The 15,722-nt window shown below is 40.5% G+C and overlaps 1 protein-coding gene across 1 annotated transcript in view; it reads left to right on the top strand.

Annotated features, from left to right (window-relative positions):
- FNBP1L (formin binding protein 1 like) overlaps window positions 1–15,722 on the top strand; it is a 129,240-nt gene that overhangs the window by 20,583 nt on the left and 92,935 nt on the right. The window lies entirely within an intron of this gene.

The following is a 15,722-nucleotide window of genomic DNA, read 5'->3' as shown; positions in this document are numbered from 1 at the left end:
CATGGTGATAGTTGCCAAATTCTGTCACCATACTAAAGCCATTAAATTATATATTTTAAGCCGGGCGCGGTGGCTCAAGCCTGTAATCCCAGCACTTTGGGAGGCCGAGGCGGGTGGATCACGAGGTCAAGAGATCGAGACCATCCTGGACAACATGGTGAAACCCTGTCTCTACTAAAAGTGCAAAAAATTAGCTGGGCATGGTGGCGTGTGCCTGTAATCCCAGCTACTCAGGAGGCTGAGGCAGGAGAATTGCCTGAGCCCAGGAGGCGGAAGTTGCGGTGAGCCGAGATGGCGCCATTGCACTCCAGCCTGGGTAACCAGGGCGAAACTCCGTCTCAAAAAAAAAAAAAAAAAATTATATATTTTAAGCAGATGAAGTGTACAGTATATGAATTATATCTCATAAAAAGTTGTTTTACCAGCCTGGGCAATATAGTCATGATAATAGTGGCAGCCTGTCTGGAGTAGCTGCTGCCATCATGCCAGCTGAAGCAGGGACACAGCTGGGCTGCACACTCCATGGAGCCAGCAGGAGCCAGAAACAAGTGGGAACCCCTCCCCTTCTGAGCTGGTGGGGAGCTCCCTGGGTACCACTGCAGCTGCCCAAATTGTGGCTCTGGACCTGGGCCTCCTGTTCCATGGAGCAGGCAGGATCCCCCGGCCCCTGCCACACACACACACCCATGAATAGCTGCAGCTGCCCAAACCATGACGGTGGATTCAGGCATCCCTACACTCTTTGGGACCTGAAAAGGCCCCCACTGCCCTTGCAGACTCAGAAATGCCTGCTCCCACTGCCTGGCTTCTCTCTGCTATTGGTGCTCACTCTGATCTTGCAGCAAAGTCAGGGCCAAGCCCAGATGCTGTCACAGAGTGGCCAGTTGTGCCAACACTCGAGGCAGTGCTGACACACCAGCCCCTTGCTGCCTTGGCCCCCTCCAGACTTTGGGCATTGATGAGCATAGGAGGGAAGCCAATGGGGTCTGAGGGCAACTTGGTGCTGGGCTGCAGGCTCTCCTTGGCACCTACAGCCTGGGCACCATAAGTGGCCACAGGAGGCAGACAAGTTCCTGGGTGGAAGAGGGTAGGTCTTTGGTGAGGCCTCACCTTTGGGCCAGGGAGGGCCTGAAGGCTGAGGACCAGCCTGCCAGTCCTGCAGACTAGAGTGGGGACTTCTGGTGCCTTTTTTGGGCCCATGGCCACCCATGGACCAATTGGTGCTTACTTCCTCCCCTCTGAGGCCCATAAAAGCTCTGGACTCAGCCAGAGCTGAGTAGACTTCGGGATGACCAGCTGCAGAGAGGAGCTACCCACTCCAGGGCATCCTCTCTGCTGAAAGCTACAGATAACATTGGAACAACCAGCTGCAGAAATATAAGCAGCTGCGGAGAGGAACAACCCACTCCAGGGCCTCCTCTCTGCTGAAAGCTGCAGAGATCAGAAGACAACCTACTTGCAGAGAGAAGCTTCCCTCTCCAGAGCCTCCTCTCTGCTAGGAGCAAAACACTCTTGGGATACCCTAACTGTGGAAAGGTGCTACCCACTACAGGTCTCCTCTGTTCTAACACTCAGTAAAGCTCCTTCCCATCTTGTTTATCCTCCACTTGTCTGTATACTTCATTCTTCCTGGTAACAGGACAAGAACTCAGGACCTGTTAAGTGGTGGGCTAAAAAAGCTGTAACACAAACAGAGCTGAAACATGCCCCTTGCTTGCCACATCGCTGGTGAAGAGAATGAGAGAAGAGCTGTGGCTGTTCAGGAAACCCAGACATAGGAACTGCCTGAGCCAGGACTGTGACTCCCTCTTTGGGGCCTTGAGGTTTCTAGAGTCTCTAAGTTTCTGGGCATCACTGCATTCCCCAGTGGCAGCCTTGGAAGCTGCTTGTGGTGTTCCTGGTCCAGCCACAGTGTTATAGAGAGCTGGCACCTATGTCAGTACTTGGAGATGCCCACCTCACTGCAGCAGCTAGCATGTCTAACTGTGCACAGTGGCTGGGCCCCATGCTTGCACAGTTCTCACCACTCCACACCTGACTCACCCTTGGCAGCCATGGGATCCAGGCTGGTAGCATGAGCTGAGAGGAACCTGCCAAGCCAAGTGGGTAGAGTGAGCCCAGCAGCCCCAAGCAAAACTCAGGCAAAGGTGCCACCAGCCACAGAAGTTTCTAGCCAGAAAAGCAACACCCCAAGGATCCTGCAACAGTGAGATCTCCTTCTGAAAAAAAAAAAAAAAAAAAAAAATTAGTCAAGTGTGGTGATACATGCATGTAGTCCTAGCTATTTGAGAGGCTGAAGTGGGAGGATCACTTGAGCCTGAGAAATGAAGGTGGCAGAGCCGAGACTGCACCACTGCGCTCCAAACTGGGTGACAGAGCAAGATCTTGTCTCAAAAAGGAAAACATTTAAAAAACAAAGTTTAAAAAATATGGGCGAGCACGGTGGCTCAAGCCTGTAATCCCAGCACTTTGGGAGGCTGAGGCGGGTGGATCACGAGGTCAAGAGATTGAGACCATCCCGGTCAACATGGTGAAACCCCGTCTCTACTAAAAATACAAAAAATTAGCTGGGCATGGTGGCGTGTGCCTGTAATCCCAGCTACTCAGGAGGCTGAGGCAGGAGAATTGCCTGAACCCAGGAGGCGGAGGTTGCGGTGAGCCGAGATCACGCCATTGCACTCCAGCCTGGGTAACAAGAGCTAAACTCCGTCTCAAAAAAAAAAAAAAAAAAAAAAAAAAAAAAAAAATATATATATATATATATATATATATATATATATATATTAGAAATTCTAAAGTAACCACTAAAATACAAAACAGAGTTGTAGCTGGCCAACTGGAGATAAAATGGAATAATAAAAATACGCAACCCAAGAGAAGTTAACAAAAAAAGAAAAAAACAAAAACAAATAGGACAAATAGAAAACAAAAAGTAAGATGGTAGACTTAAACCCTACTAAATCCTTAATTATGTTAAGTGTAAATGTCTTAAACATTCCAATTTTGATGTTTAAGAGATTGTCAAGTTGGATTAAAAAAAACTTGAAAAACAAATAAATAACAAAAACAAATTGAAAAACAGATAAATAACCTAAAACTTAAAAGATGGAAAAAAACCCCATGCTAACACTAATCAAAAGAATACTATGATGACAATATTAATTTCAGATACAGTAGATTTCTGAGCAAAGAACATTGCCAGTGTTAAAAATAATCGTTTTAAAGCCAGGTACAGTGATGTGTGCCTGTAATCCTAGTACTCCAGATGCTGAAGGAAGAGGCTCCTGGGTAGCTGGGACTATAGGCAGGCACCACCATGCCTGGCTAAATTTCTGGAGTTTTTTTGTTTTTTCTGGAGATAAAGGTTTGCCACATTGCCCAGGCTGGTCTGAAACTCCTGGCCTCAAGCAATCCTCCCACCTTAACCTCCCAAAGTAGTACTGGAATTACAGGCATGAGCCACCACTCCTGGCCCATACAATATCTTTTACACAAATGTTCATAACAGCTTTATTTGTAAAACAAAAAGTGAATGATAGGCCTTACACAAGTGAATGGATAAACAAATTGTGATATATCCACTCAATAGAATACCACTCAGAATAAAAAGAAATTATACAGCAACAACATAGATGAATTCAAAGTAATCAACCAGGTAAAAGGAGCCAGATGATGGTGTACATACAGTATGATTCTATTTGTAAAAAAATTATAGAAAATGTAACCTTATCTGTAATCAAAAGCAAATTAGCAGCTGCCTAGGGACAGAGTGGGATGAGAGAGGTAGGTTTGGATTACGAAGGGTCACAAGAGCATTGTTGAGGGTGATGGATGTTTATTTTCTTGATTTTTGTGAATGGTTTCATGAGTATATATATATATATATATATATATATCCCTTTATAGATATGCACTTTATTATATGTCAATTGTACCTCAGTAAATCTGTTAATACAAAGAAAAAACAACCGATTCCATTTGAATTAAAGCTGATAAAAGGGGTTGGAGTATTTTGCTGGAGGATGAAACTATATTCATCTTGGTTACTTCATAAACTGGATTTGGTGGGGGCAGGATACTTAAATATAAACAAAGCTTCCTCTTTTCTATTTTTTCTTCATCTTTTTGGCTTTCCATAGATGTTGCTGAAACACACCAAAAATTGCTAGTTGTCTGACAGTTCCTTTTATAGGGCTCTGCCTCCTCTTTGCTTTAAAAATGCCTAGTTAGCAGTTAAGCCTCAGAAGTGCTTATTTTCAACAAATAATTTTTTAACTTTCTCTCTCTCTCTCATGTTTGTTTTTTTAACACAAGGTCTCTCTCTGTTGCCCAGGCTAGAGTGCAGTGGCACGATCATGGTTCATTGTAACCTTCACCTGAGGCTCCAGTGATTCTCCCACCTCAGCCTTCTGAGTAGCTGGGACTACAGGTGAGCACCACCATACCCAGCTAATTTTTGCATTTTTTTTAAGAGATGGGGTCTCACCATGTTGCCCAGTGCCCAGCCAACTTTCTCTTTTGGTAGTAGATTTCATCACAATGCATGTAACTTCTAGGTCAGAATATAGCAGCATGCCACATAGACTCCTACTTTCAAAATCCCACTGAAAAAGTAGGGTCCAAGTAGAATACTTTAAACAGCACATTAATCCAATGCTTTGTAAGGAGCACTGTTTATATTCAAGGAATTGAATTACATATATTAAATCTATTTCTCCTTTTGGACTTTCGTAGTAAAAGGACTATATATTGTGCTACTGCCTAATATTTGCTGTACTAAGTGGACTGTAATCTGAAAGGACTATAATGTATGGTCAAGAAAGTTAAAATTACAATAGGGTCATGAACTTCTTAAACAAATGAAAAATTCTGTTTTATTTCAGATTAAACAATCCTAATTGAATGTCATAATATTTACATCATGTCCTAATATTTACACTGAGTACAAATGATAAATTCTACTGTAAAGCAGTCCTGCAAACTGTAGGCAAAGTCAATGTCCTTTTGCTTACTGCAGGGAGAGTGGTTCTTTTGATGTCTGTATAGTACAGTATTCTTACCATTAGATGGCAGTCAAAACTAATGCAACGATTAAACTCTTCAAGTTTAATAATGATTTGCATAGGTGCAAGATGTTATTCAGTGGACATATTTATTAAAAGTTCTGTGAAAATTGAAAGACATGGTAAATGATCTAACATTCCTCTTTGAAACCAGACATTTTACAGGTAAATAAGTATCCCAAAGAGATCAGGGCTTTTTAAAAAATATACTTTCTGAAAATTTGGAGTATAACATATGTACAATAAAATGCAGAAAGCACCACCAGTTTGAGGCATCATCACAAAGTTAAGACACCTGTATAAGCATCCCCTAGATAAAATGAAAGAATGCTACCAGAAACTCAGAAGACTACGTTGTGCTATCTCCCATTCCCTTCTCCCCAGAGATAACCATTATCCTGACTTTTTTTTTTTTTTAGATGGAGTCTTCCTCTGTTGCTAGGCTGGAGTGCAGTGGCGTGATCTCTGCTCTGCCTCCTGGGTTCAAGCGATTCTCCTGCCTCAGCCTCCAGAGAGCTAGGACTACAGGCACACACCACCATGCCCAGCTAATTTTTTTATTTTTAGTAGAGACGGGGTTTCACCATGTTGGCCAGGATAGTCTCAATCTCTTGACCTTTCCATCTGCTCCCCTCAGCCTCCCAAAGTGCTGGGATTACAGGCGTGCGCCACTGTGCCCAGCCTGTGACTTCTAACATCGTAATTTAGGTTTTCCTATTTGAGAAAGTTTATAAATGTAATTATGTATTATATATTCTTTATGTCTGGCTTTTCTTCACTCAATATTTTTGTTATTTTTGTTTGTAGGTATATTTCACTTTTTTCCTTTGTGGTTAACATATTTTATTACATGAATATACCACTATTTATCTATTCTACTATTGGAAATTTGGGCTCTTTCCAGCATTTAGCTATTATGAATAATTTTCTATGATGAAGATCCTTGCATGTGCCTTTGGTACACATAAGAATGTATGGCTTTTGAGTATATACCTAGGAGTAGAATTTTTGGATTGTATAGTATGCAGTATTGCCAAATAGTTCTTCAAAGTTGTATCAATTTACACTTCCACCAGCAGTGTGTGAGAATTTCCATCATTCCACATCTTTACTAATGCTTGGTGTTGTTGATCTTTTAAATCTCAGCCATTCTGATAGTCACATAGCAATATTTCAGTGGGGTTTTAATATGCATTTTTTCATACCTAATAAGGTTAAATACTTTTTGAATATATTGTTGACTATCTGAATATTTTCTTATGTAAGTGCTGATTCATGTATTTTGCCAAGTTTTCACCATGTGGTCTATCTTACTGTTTTGTAGAAACTCTTTATATATTCTAGATATGAGTCATTTGTTGGGGATATATTGCTAATATATTTTTCCATTCTGGATTTGTCTTTTCATTCTCTTAAAAGCACTTTTTGATAAATTTAATTTACTCATTTTATCAATTTTTTCCTTTACAATTAGTTAGTGCTTTTTGTACATAGTTTTAAAAATCTCTGCTTATACCAGAGTTGTGAAGAGAGTCTCATATGCTATGTTCTAGAAACTTCACTGTATTAACAGTGAAACTCTGTATTTTCACAAAATTCAATTCCAGGTAGATCTTAGCTCAAACTGTGAAATACACTTGTTTACTATTATGTACAGTCATGTAACTTCTGGCATTCCTTTTTTTTTTTCCGGAACACAGGAACCATAAATAGAATACTAAGAAAAGAGAATAAACATTTATTTTTTCTCAGATTGTATGTTTGCCTGTGAAGAAATTCTTTCCTGCCAATTTTACTGAAATGGAGAGAAGCAAGGGTACACAAGAGACACCACTTTTTCAGGTTAATTCCAGGAGAACGATCTAGGAAGTGCTCTAGGATACTCAGCTGGGCATATTTTCTCTTTGCAGATTGATTTTTGAAGTATTGTAGTCAGTCATTCCTTTAACGTTAAATGACACTTTATTTTTTGAGACCTGGCCTCGCTCTGTTGCCCAGGCTGGAGTCTAGTGGCATGATCACGGATTACTACAGCCTCAATCTTTCAGGCTCAAGTGATCCTCCGACCTCAGCCTCCTGAGTAGCTGGGGTTATAGGTACATGCAATCATGCCTGGATAATATTTTTATTTTTTGGAGAGACAGGAAGGTCTCACTATGCTGCTCAGGCTGGTCTCAAACTCCTGGACTCATGCTGTCCTTCTGCCTTGGCCTCACAAGTGCTGGGATTATAGCCATGAGCCACTGCACCTGGCCTTAAATGACATTTGAGTAATAGTGAAAATGAGATAAATTGTGAACAGGTAGGGTGTTTCCTTGAAGCAAGCTGGGCAAATTCATATGATGGCACAACAACAGGAGGAGTTTTCAGGGGTGGCAGATCCTTGTTACTCCTGGACCCAGCCACTAGAAGTGCAGAAAAGGCAGGTTACTTAATAGATGGGTAAGCAAATGCTCAGTTACCCTTCAGTGTAATCTGGTGGCCAAAAACATTCATGAAGAGTCTCCTTTACTAAGCCTTCAGCTTAAACACTGAGCAGCTTCCTGTCTCACCATCCCTAAGTGGAGAGTTGTTTGAACTCACCACACATGAGTTCTTAAACAGAACCTCTCCAGCCTTGCTTTAAGTGAGTCATTTATTTTCTGGGTCTTTCCCGGGAGACACAGGGAATGGTGTTCACATGAGTTTGTGGTGTGTGTGTTTATGTTTGCTGTTTTTTGGCAAATTCCACAGAGCAGTGTGTGCGATTTTCATGTATAATCAAAACACATGTGGAGTTAAAAAAATACCCCGTGGAGTTTAAAAAATATATGCAATCAGTATAGCTTAATCACTGGAAATTTAGAAATTCTGACTTAATAGTCCTACAGTGAGGCCTGGGCATTGTTGGTTTTTGTAATTTTACACTCTCTTTAGATAGATAAAATATAGAAAATATAATAAAACTAAATGTACAAAAGAGAAGTAGTAACAAGTAGGGCTTTTAAAAAAATCATCTCATTCTCCTTCCCTTGTCCAGAGGGAAGTACTACTTCCAGTTTCTTGTGTTTCCTTCCAGAGGTATTCTGTGCATACAAACAGATAGTAAAAATTTCTCTTTTAAACAGAAGTGATAGCATCATTTGCCACTGTTCTGATATTGTAAGTCACAGATCTTTAAAAGGCCCTCCAAGAAATTTTGAAGCAAATGCTTCATTAAGAGCTACTGATAAAAGCTATGCTTCTGTTCCCCCCTAAAAGCTATGGATGCATCTACTAGAAATCTTTATGTCTAATTTCATGTGTTCAGCAATGCCCTCCTATCTATCGTCTAAATCCATTGGGTTAAGAGTGCCTGATCTAGGGTGCACAATGTTAGGATACTTGGGATGTTGGCCGGGCACAGTGACTCACGCCTGTAATCCCAGCACTTTGGGAGGCTGAGGTGGGCAGATCACAAGGTCAGGACTTTGAGACCAGCCTGGCCAGCATGGTGAAACCCCATCTCTACTAAAAATACAGAAAATTAGCCAGGCATAATGGTGTGCACCTGTAGTCCCAGCTACTCGGGAGGCTGAGGCAGGAGAATTGCTTGAACCTGGCAGGCGGAGGTTGAAGTGAGCCAAGATCGTGCCTACTCCAGTCTGGGCAACAGAGCATGACTCTACCTCAAAAAACAAAAACAAAAACTTAAAATAGTTTTTATTATATTTCATGCAATATTTTAATATCTGAAATTCAAATTTAAGTGGGAGTCTGAATATTTAATCTAGCAGCCCTATAGAAAATTTTGATTCATTGGAAGTTATTCCAACTGATATTCTGTAGAATGCCCTCTATTAGAGATGGCCTAGGTTATAATACTAAAACCAAGCCCTTTAGGTTAAAGCCAAATTCTCTGAGTTTACTGATAAATTAGACATCTGTTGGCTTACTTCAACACAAGTGGATTTAACTTGCTGTTTTCTCTCATGGGATAAACTGTATTGTTACAGTGAAGTAAGTGGCCACTGAAATTTAAAAATATGCTTGAGGCCAGAAGTTTGAGGCCAGCCTGAGCAACATAGTGAGAGCCCGATTCTAAAAACACAAGAAATTAGCTAGATTTGTTGGAATGCAATATAGCCACTGCTACTCGGGAGGCTGAGGTGGGAGAATCACTTGAATTTGAGGAGGAATTGAGGTCCAGGAATTTGAGGCTGCTGTGAAAGATGATGTTATGCTTTACACTACTGCCCTCCAGTCTGGGCAACAGAGCAAGACCCCATCTCTTAAAAAAACAAACAAACAAACAAACAAAAAAAACACTAAAACAACAAATCTTGAATTTACACATAGTAGATGATCTTACTTTTTAAAGAACTTAAAATATCTAAAGTCTGAGCCATGTTGGTGTTTAGAATCAACATTAAAATCTTAGCTAACTGGATTTGGATAAGGATAAGGAGAACCAGCCTAGAGAGAGTGTTCATGATTGATTATTTAAATCATCTTTATCAATAAAAAATTAAGCATTTACTTAAATGGTGAAAAATTCTAACATGAAAAATGCAGAACTGTGGTTTATTATCTTTTAAGTAAATCAGTAATAATGGATTATAATAAATATCAAATGACAAAGAATTACAAATGTTAGAATTCTACTGTGAAGATAGTAGAAGAAAAGATTACCACAAATGGATATGATTCTGCTACATAAGAGATGAAAAAGAACTTATAATCGCTTTAAACCCTGAATATCCCAGATAATGTCTGGATGGACTCAATAAAATTAAAATGTATCATTTTGCTGCCTGTGGTGCCTCATGCCTATAATCCCAGCAGTTTGGGAGGCTGAGGTGGGTGGCTCACCTGAGGTTGGGACTTCAAGACCAGCCTAACCAATGTGGAGAAACCCTTTCTCTATTAAAAATACAAAATTAGCCAGGCATGGTGGCACATGCCTGTAATCCCAGCTGCTTGGGAGGGTGAGGCAGGAGAATCACTTGAACCTGAGAGGTAGAGGTTGTGGTGAGCCGAGATCACACCATTGCACTCCAACCTGGGCAACAAGAGCAAAACTCCGTCTCAAAAAAAAAAAAAAATTATCGTTTTATTTCAGAATTGTTCTCTCATAGTAGCTGTGGTACATTTTCATTTCCTTCCCTGCTAATCTACTTAGGATTTAGATAGTGGTATGCTTGTGTTTAACAATCAGCTCTGCAGAGAAAAAGCCCTGATTTGAAGCATTTTCTAATTCCTACGGTGTAAATACTCTCACCATGACTGCTATCAAGCTGACATTTTTTAACAACCTGTTTGCTAAATTCCTGAAAATTTAACAATTTGTTCTTGTAAATCTGTACAAGCTCTTTTTTTTTTTTTTTTTTTTTTTTTGAGACGGAGTTTCACTCTTGTTACCCAGGCTGGAGTGCAATGGCGCGATCTTGGCTCACCGCAACCTCTGCCTCCTGGGTTCAGGCAGTTCTCTTGCCTCAGCCTCCTGAGTAACTGGGATTACAGGCACGCGCCACCATGCCCAGCTAACTTTTTGTATTTTTAGTAGAGACGGGGTTTCACCATGTTGACCAAGATGGTCTCGATCTCTTGACCTCGTGATCCACCCGCCTTGGCCTCCCAAAGTGCTGGGATTACAGGCGTGAGCCACCGCGCCCGGCCACAAGCTCATTTTATTTCCATGAGTTCACATGATGCACCTGTCTGGTTTTCATAAAAAACAAAACAAAACAAAATAGAGAATATCTGTTGTTAACTGGTATGCATATCTTGAAATTTATTATCACATGCCAAAAAACTCCCAAACAAAACTCAACAACAAGAAAAAAAAATAGGAATACTTAAAGAAATTAATAGAAATTTTGAATGGGGAAAGTACAACAAACACCTAGAGAAAACTATAACTTTTATTCTACCAGGTCTCCTGCCCTGAGGAAAATTTAATATAAACAAATATCTAAACATTTTTAATGTTACACAGTTCTATCATAATGCAGTGGGAAAAATCCAACCAACAGAGAAAAGTGGACATAAGTAACCTCTTTAAACACATTTGATTTATATAGAATTTTCTTTTTCTTCTCCCACATTTCACTAGAGCAATTACATGAAATGCTTTAACTAGATTCAGTAACGGTGAGTAGAATTCCAAAAAACATAAAATTGTCTCTCTGTCTCTCGCACTTTCTCTCCCTCTTTCTCCCTTTCTTCAGTGAGCCACCTTGAACAATGCCCCTGAAGTTTTGGATTTCTTCCAAATCTTGGATAGGAAAACTGGCAGTACAGATAGTAGTGATGACTATTAACTAACCAGTGCCATTCTTCATTTGGCTGGCATGGACTCAGCATGCAAGTGTGACCCCGATTTGAAAACATTAAAATGGTACTGGTCTTTGATTTTCTTCCTTAAGGTAGTTTTAGCTTGATCTGGCCTAGCTACTTGGAGGAAAATTTTATTTCTGGACACTGTCTCTGTAACTTTAATTTTAAGACATAGTCTTAAGATTTTCGGATGACAAGGGATTGATTTACGATTGAAAGTTGATGTACTTGGACTAGTAAATTATTAAATATCGCAGCATGCAGCAGTGAAAAACCGTTTCATATTTTGCCTTAATAGATGATTCATGAAGGGAGTATTTGAAACCAGAAAGGGCATTGGCTAAATGTTTATAACATAAAGAAATTATAAAAGGAACTTGCATTTGAATTATATGGAAAAGAAAACATAACATTTTAAAGATTATGATAGACCAGAGTTCTATGACATGCCTGAAGAGAAAATGGGTTCAATATTGTTCTTCATAATAAAAACATACATTATAATAATTGTTTAAATTGCTAAAGCGCCTTCGTAATTTAAGCCCTTGCAAGTTTGCTTGTAGAGTAGATTCACTGTGTATGGAGAAAGTACAACAATATCATTCTCTTGATTTCTTCTGAGTATTATTATCTTACAAATTATGTAATATGAAATAGAAACTGTGGTGATTTATTGCCAAAATAGGTCAAGTAGCAAAAAAGTATAATTGGTTTGAAGAGTTTTATATCATTTAATGATTCAAAGTATGTTATAGAGGTAGCATCTGAAATAAATTAATAATAGATTTCTGTTATAATAAAGAGATATTTCTTTGAAGATTCTGAAGATTTTTTTTTTTTTTCTGAGATGGAGTTTTTGCTCTTGTTACCCAGGCTGGAGTGCAATGGCGCGATCTCGGCTCACTGCAACCTCCGCCTCCTGGGTTCAGGCAATTTTCCTGCCTCAGCCTCCTGAGTAGCTGGGATTACAGGCACGTGCCACCATGCCCAGCTAATTTTTTTTTTGTATTTTTAATAGAGACGGGGTTTCATCATGTTGACCAGGATGGTCTCGATCTCTCGACCTTGTGATCCACCTGCCTTGGCCTCCCAAAGTGCTGGGATTACAGGCTTGAGCCACTGCGCCCTTGTGTTTTAACATTTCAAATTTAATTTACTTTTAATTTTTTAAAATAAGAGATGGGGTCTTGCTATGTTGGCCGGGTTGGTCTTGAACTATTGGCCTCAAGCAATCCTCCCACCGCAGACTCCCAGGTGCTAGGGTTACAGGCATGAGCCATTGTGCCTGGCCAGTTTTAACATTTTTAGAGATAAAAATTCTGTGTTTAAACTGCTTACAAAATGCCTTGTCATGAGTCCATAAAGAATAAATTATCTGTAAAAATAATTTAATGCCAAAATGATTTTGATTATGCAAAAATCATAACCTTATAAACTGCCATACTGATAATATATATTTGTGTATGCGACTATGTGTATGTAGAATATCTCTGGATGTTTGTTGACTAAAATGCCTATATGCTGTTTTAGAGATCTGTTATCATAAGAAATACTTTGAATTCTGATTAGTCTTTATTATTTTTGTAACAAAATATAACACTAAACATTTATCTCTTTATTGTCAAAGTTTTCACTTTTTAATTATCTTTGCTTAAAGATTGTTGAAACAGTGACTTTTAATGTCATGAAAGAATCTTATAAATTACAAATAATTCTTTAGAAAAGATTATTTAAGGTGGTAATATGAAATATTAAAAATCTTATAGTAATGGAGGGTAACAGAAATTTTATTTAAATTTGAATATTAAACTTGATGCAGGGCTGGGTGCAGTGGCTCACTCCTGTAATCCCAACACTTTGGGAAGCCAAGGTAGGAGGATCACCTGAGTCCAGTAATTTGAGACCAGCCTGGGCAACATTGTGACACCCCTGTCTCTACAAAATAAATAAATAAATAAAAATAATAAAATTAGCCAGGCATGGAGGTGTGCCTGTTGTCCTAGCCACTTGGGAGGCTGAGGTGGGAGGATTACCTGAGTCTGGGAGGTCAAGGCTTCAGTGAGCTATGATGGTGCCACTGCACTACAGCCTGGATGACAGAGGAGACTTGTCTCAAAACAAAAACAAATAAGAAAACCCTTGATGCCCCCAAATCTAACTTTTTGAAGAGAAATTGTTTTAAGTGTGGAATCCTGCTTCAGTACCTTGGAAAAAGAAAAAAATCTTCATATAGGAGGTAAGCTTTATTTAGATAAACAGTATGGTTGGGAATTTTAATATGAACAGATTATTTTACTTTAAAAGAGAAATCCTGGCTCGGCATGGTGGCTCATGGCCTGTAATCCCAGAACTTTGGGAGGCTGAGGGGATTGGATCTCTTGAGCCCAGGAGTTTGACACTAGCCGGGGCGGGGCAACAATGGCAAAACAATGGCAAGTCTCTACAAAAAAATCCAAAAAATTAGCCACGTGTGGTGGTGTGAACCTGTAATCCGAGCTCCTTGGGAGGCTAAGGCAGGAGAATTGCTTGAGCCTGAAAGGTGGAGGTTGCAGTGAGTCCAGATGGAGCCACTGCACTCTAGGCTGGGCAACAAAGCAAGGCCATTGCAGGGGCGGGGCGCGGGGGAAGAGATAAATTCTTTGACTTTGGTTTAAATTATACTCTGTAGGTCTTAGCTTTTATGACAATACTTAGATATAATAAATCTTGTTATTGCTGTGGTTCTAAATAATGAGACATTCATTTAATAAATCAATTTCCTGCCTCGGAGCAGTGGCTCACGCCTATAATTCCAGTACTTTGGGAGGCCGAGGTGGGCAGATCACTTGAGGTCAGGAGTTCGAGACCAGTCAGGCCAACATGGTGAAACCCCGTCACCACTAAAAACACAAAAATTAGCTGGGTGCAGTGGTGGGCACCTGTAATCCCAGCTACTCTGAAGGCTGAGGCAGGAGAATTGCTTGAACCTGCGAGGGGCGGTGGGGCAGGGAGGGCAGATGTTGCAGTGAGCCCAGATCGCCTGGGCCACAGAGTGAAACTCTGTCTCAAAAAAAAAAAAAAAAAAAAAAAATCAATTTTCTCTTACTAATTAATGTTACTTGCGATTGCAAAATACATTCGTAATTCTACGGAGTGATAGGCGGTTAGCAGTGTTAGGTGATATAAATAAACGAATAAATTCTATTTGAAATAGAGGCAATGTTGAAAAATAGTAGGAAGTGTTCAATGCTTCAGTCTTTTCATTGCACGGTACACTTAAGCATTTAAAAATGGGCTATAACCCACTTGGAAGAGGGCATTTTTATGCTTAAACTGACCTCAGAGAAGGACAGCAGAGAATTTAGAAAGATTAGCAGCTTGACTGTCAGGCGAACTCAGGCTGTTGGCCTCAGTTCCAAGAGGCAGCGCAGCTAGGCAAGGACAAGGATTAAGCGGAAGAGGTTGGAACACCTGTGCAGGCCAGGTAGAGGAGGAGTTTCAATGCTGACAACCTGTTGGGAGAGCTTCCTAAGACACCCAGCTGTCGTGACGCACTGAGGAGTACTCTACTAGTTGACTGGTTTGAAAAGTCTGTGCGCTTGCTTGCTTTAGGAGACGAGCTATTAATACTAAACCATATGTTAGGGAGCTGCTCAGGGTACTTGATATCTAGTAGCACCAGCCAAGCTCGCTGACAGCCTTCCGATGGAGATAGGCCACGAAGTATCTCCACAGAGAAAAAAGGAAGTAGTGGACCTGCCTCCAAGGTTCCGATACTGGGATGTGAGAGAGATCCGAAGTTCCGAATAGGCTGTTTACACTACCAGAGAGGAATCTGGCTCCCATCCAACCCCCACCCACGAGGTGCCCATTTCAGACACGGGGCGAGCTGCCTTCTCATTTTCTGCAGGTGACAGAGCGGCTCACATTTGTCCACGTCTTCCACATCGTGCCTTGGCAACATCCCCAGACGAATTACTGGAAGAGCTGCCCCTTTTTATAATTTCTTGACAGAATTTATAAAATTAAAATATTTAATTAAAGACAGAATCGGGGACATGTTGCATTCACATTTGATGTTCAACCTGTGCACATTTTGGTGATTCCCAAGAATCGTCACGCCGAAGCATCAAGGCTCGAAAGGACAGATCGCCTTAAACATCAAGATTTTAAATAATAAAACACAACTCTCCTCAATCTAAACCCTAGGATTTGGATGATGTTTCCCGGACAGGGTTTCTCCCGAGAGGAGACAAGAGGCAGGAAAGGCAGGTGACTGAAATTGCCTCTTGTAAAGGGGCTCAGCGCAGAGAAGGGATGAGATAATAGCGGCGGAGGGGATCTTTTCCCTTCTCTCGCTTTCCATCTTGGAAACAGGGTCCG

Source organism: Saimiri boliviensis, chromosome 11 (assembly GCF_048565385.1).
Source record: "Saimiri boliviensis isolate mSaiBol1 chromosome 11, mSaiBol1.pri, whole genome shotgun sequence".
Lineage (NCBI taxonomy): Eukaryota > Metazoa > Chordata > Mammalia > Primates > Cebidae > Saimiri > Saimiri boliviensis.
Note: the sequence above shows the minus strand (reverse complement) of the source record. Positions and strands in the feature narration are given on the sequence as shown.